Genomic DNA, 4,958 nt, shown 5'->3' with positions numbered 1-4,958 from the left:
CGTTACGACTCTTTTTGTAAAGTAAGTGGGTAACAAGCTTTGGCACCTTCGTTGTTGCACACGTACTAAAACCAGGATTTTTTTAATGTACAAACATTTCAGTGGCTACAAGGAATACGAGTTGCTGCTAGGTGTAAATAAATTAAATGTGAAAGATTACAGGATTGGGGGTAGCAGTTTATCTTGGACTTTCTTCCCAAAGTACAACAGCTGAAGCAGTCAGATGGCAAACATAATTTGTATAGAACAAAGGTGTTCAGAAAGAAAAGGTACTTACTTGTGATCTATAAACTAAATAACAAGGAGATGAGGTCTAAAGCAGTTAATGGTAAAAGGAATTCCATTATTGAAACTTTAGTTTTCAAAATTAATGTTCTCACTTTGGAAGGTAAGAGTTTCTAGAAGTTAGTTTGGATCTTGCATTTCAGAAAGAAAAGTATCATGGCAGAAAATCAGAGCAGTCACCTAACAATCGGTGCAGTGTTTAATAAAATTCCCTTTACTAGCTTTTAAAATAGGGTGAAGGTACAAGTTACTAGGAAGTCATCAGAATTAGATGGAAAAGTATCGAGGTATTATATTGAGAATGAAGTGGCTGATTTTCTGACAACTGCACTGCCTCTCATTAGAGAAAATTCGTGCTGCGGCTCAGCCAGTACTGTCTAGTTCTCATCTGCAAAAAGAAAAGCGCCAAGTGCCACCTGTGCTTTCTTATTTCAGATTTTAAAAAAGATCAAAGAGAAAACGGTTTATCACAAACCGTTTATAAGGAAAAATGAACACAACTGTTCTAAAAGAAGATTTGCTCTAGCTTTTTTGAGTGTTATCCCACCATAAGGAAAAAGTGCTTGAGAAAAACTGATTTTCAGAAGCCATTTTGTAATCCGGGATTTTTTTTCTTTAGTGTCTTGTGTGAAAACTTTTCAAACCAAAAGAAATAAAAATCAAAACTGGAATGAGTTACTAGCCTTTTCAGGAAAAAAAACCAAAACCAAAACCAAAAAAAATCCAAACAAAAACAACAAGCAGCAAAAAAACCCCAGAAAACCACAAAAATGTGCAATTAGAACTGATCTTAGATATTTATTAAGTGCCTGGGAGAAAAAAAAAAAACACAAACAAAACAAACAAAAAAACCCCAAAACCCCCCAAAACCAGCAAGGCACTAAAACTTGTGTTTGACAATTACTTAGTCTATGTAAAACTCAAGGTGGCTAAGGAACATTTGGTCCGAACTAGTACGGCTGTTGAACAAGCAGCACGATAGGAGATTAAATTTAATAATGGCAAGTGCAAGTAATTTAAACTGAAAAGCATTTCAACTTCGCTGATACCCCTGAGCCTAGGTGAAACGTGTAGGCAAAACTCAGCAGCGTTCCAGAGGCTCAGTCAAAATCTGTTCAGGCAACACGTACACACACGTACTTAAGAAATGGGCTTTTTAATCCGTTTGTGATTACAATGCTTGCTTCTGGAATAGGCAGGTCTTTCCATTATCTTATACTTAAGCCCGACCTTGCCAGGTTTGTGTGATCAAACATTGTCCCATTTAATGAATCCAGATTGTCAGCACATGCAGTCTCATTTGTTAATCTCCAGTTGCTTTAATCCATGGTGCCCTGGGAGCGTGATCCAGTTTATCCACCTTTTCTGAAAGGTAAGTTTTGCAACAGATTCAGAAAGTCCTTTCGAAAGTAGTAATTAAAACTGTCTTAACATGTTTTCACTCTCTAATGAATTGAATTTTGAAGCAAAAAAAAGGAGACGTGCATTTCTAAATTTTTCGTTGGAAATTAATGTTAGAACAAGGAGAGTAGTAGGGTAAAATTGGTTTAGGTTTAGAGTTCATCCTTTATTTGCTGAGGTAAGACACAGTGCAGAGGCAGTAAATTTGACCTCTGGAGTCATTAACAGCGTCCTCATTCTTTGTCATGAATCAGAAACAAAGCTGTGGGCTGGCCAAAGAAAATCTGTCAAGGTTAAAGTTTCTCAAGATCTGTTACCTCCTTGTACAGGAATCTACAGAATTAAAACTATGCAAACAAGAGGCTACTAAGATGCAGTTTGTGTACAGACAATGTGCTTGTATTTGTAGTTGCTTAACTTGGTTCACTACTTCTAGGCTTTCTAGTAGAATTGGCAAATTTGAGGAAAAGGAGGGAACTTGGGCCTTCTGCCCTTCAGTGAGCTCTGCTGGCATGTACCATGTGTTTGCCTGGAGACCCGTTGAATTTGTGGTGTTTCGGTGAAGACCTAAGGTCATATCTTTGTGAAACTTTTTACAGGTAGGTTCCATTTTTTTCCCCTACAGAGCACAGTGATACGTCTTGTTTCACTTAATCTGTAGCATTTCTGTTGGTTTTTTTCATTTTCCATTGTTTTTTTTCTGCTTCACTAGGTCTATACGTTCCAACACTGAAGTAAGTTGGTTTTGGAGTATTGCAATTGTTGCGTTACCTGTTAATATTCTGTTTTGCAATATATACAGGGTATAGTGTTGTATTAAAAATGTTGCTAAATAGAACAGTAATAGTATAGAATGATTCGGGCACACATTTAGGATGGAAATCCAATCTGTAGTACAGAGTGACTCTTCGTGAAAGCTTCCCTCTGCACAAGAGGGACAGAATGAGAACAGCAGTAAGGTGAGTGAGTTTCTGTGTCGAGGCTCGAGGCGTTTCTTCCAGAAGCACGTGTACCTGATTGTGCAAAGTCACTCGGCAGGATTGTTCCCTGGTTTTGTAAAACCTAAGCTGCTCCTGGCTGCTTTCGTGACGGGAGATAGCTGGCGAAGTGCGTACACCTTCATTAGATGTGGTGTTAGGGGACATGGTGTAAGGGAGAACTTTGTAGAGTGGGGTTGATGGTTGGACTCGATGATCCCAAGGATCTTTTCCAACCTAAATGATTCCATGATTCTAAATTAAGGTTTGAGTCTTTTGCAGGTAGGGGGGTGTCACAGGTGAATCATTAAAAAAGTCATCATTGTGGGGTTAACTAAAAGGGTTTTATTAACAATTAAATGATGTTCAAATTCTAATTAATCAATGAATGAAAATTAAATTGTAATTGAATGGTTATTAAGCAATAATTGAATGGTAATTAAACAGTAATTTGACAGTGTTTTAAATTATGATTTAAACAACAATTTAGACAGTGGTCTAAATACTACTTAACTACACTTGTAATAATTAAGCTATAGCTGGATATATATAAAAATGCTGCTAGCATACAATATATTTTTAGGCCTAATGTAAACCATCACTTACTTCGTTATAAATATTAGTTGCTGGGTAAGGGGTCTCTCAGCCTTGAGCAGTATCCTTGAGAGGCATTTGTGCTCAAGGGGGGCGTCGTTGCCAAGCAGCCCACTGCCATATAGGAAAGCTCAATGGGCTCACGGGGGCTACAGGTATTCGTAGCGTAAAGTGACAGACTCGTAGCCAAGCCCCCTTTTGGTGCACGTGCAGCTGTAGCAGTTTTACTTTTGCCTAGTCACAGCTGAGGCTGCTGCTGGTAGCACCTGATAAGACGTGGCCTGAACTCCTTAGTTCCTGAGAAGATACGTCCTGGCACAATTCTCAACGTTCACAGAGCAGGGCTGATTTCGGTCAGGTCTACTTGTCGGTGATGCCTGAACCAAAGTGCTGTCCACTCGGTCATGGAGGGTGCATCTGTCATGGGAGATCTTCTTAAAAACAAAAAAAAATTATTGGGACCACCAGTGGTATCAGCCTTGCATGAAGGAATTGACAGAATCTCAGGTTGCTGGTATCGGCATCTAATGTTGGAGCATAAGGGTGTTGGAGCTCTGCTCTGGAAGAATGTTTTTCTCAAACTGAAAGACTTGCCTCAGGCAGAGCAGCCTGCGTTCATTATAGGCCCCCTCCCTCACAGAAGATCATGAGATTTTCCTCACAGAAGGGTTAATAAAGACGAGTGGTCTGTTATTGGACCACCTGATGAAGGAATGTCTTCCCAAAAGGAAACAGCTTATCCGGCTGTGTGGTAGTGAAACTCCTGGGAAGCGTGCAATGTGTTAACTGCCCCGTCCTTGTTTAGATAACAGATCGTATGGTGATTCCTGCCACAGGCCTAAGCGCTCGGAGCTCTTGCAGCTCAAGCAACAGGCAGCTGGAGTGGTGTTGTCGAGGAACTAAAAACTGCAAGCATGAAGAACAAGTTATGAAGGTATTTTTTTCTGTTCAGAAAGGGAGAACAAAAGATGGAGTAACAATAGGAAAAAAAAAAAAGGAGCTCAGGAGTAACACGATACAAAGCTAAGGAGAATTTTCATTCTTATCTTTAATTATGTTTTTTTCAAGTACAGGTGAAGCTAAGAAGAGGGGAAGGATTGTTAACACAGGCAAAACCTTGAAGCTATCTGGAAACCAGTATATGACACAAGAACAGGGGAAAAAAAACGGGATAGAAACAGACGTAGCTATCATCCCAAGTGATTTTACAAACTGTGGCACATCCAACCTCACTTCATTTCCTCAGCTCCTTCCTCCCCTGCAGAACCTCTTCTATATAAAAGGTGAAAAGGAAGCTATAGGATCCTTGTTTTTTTTTCCAAACTGTGTATTTAATAGTCTTATCGCTGTGTGCCTCAACTGCTGCTAGCCGTGGCCACCCCGTCCTTTGGCAGGCTGCCTGTGTCTAGTCCCATCTTTGTAGCACTTCTCGTTCCATCCCTGGCCAGCAAAGGCAGCCACAGGCCCAGAGACGCTCTGTGGGTACCGGCCTGCGACGGCTGCGGGCGCTGGGCAGCCCCTCGGCCCCGAGGGCAGTGGAGGAAGAAGAAAGGGCTTACGGATGGGAAAGGAGTAAATCAAACGGTCAGGGAAAGCAACCAGCTTCATTGGTCCGTGGGGAGTAAGAAATAAGAAACAATCAGCTTGAAAAAGCGTTAAAGATACTGGACTTCAGGTAAAAGGAAAGGGGCTGAAGTTAGA

This window comes from Chroicocephalus ridibundus, chromosome 1 (genome assembly GCF_963924245.1).
Source record: "Chroicocephalus ridibundus chromosome 1, bChrRid1.1, whole genome shotgun sequence".
In the NCBI taxonomy this organism is placed as follows: domain Eukaryota; kingdom Metazoa; phylum Chordata; class Aves; order Charadriiformes; family Laridae; genus Chroicocephalus; species Chroicocephalus ridibundus.
This window is presented reverse-complemented; position numbering follows the sequence as displayed.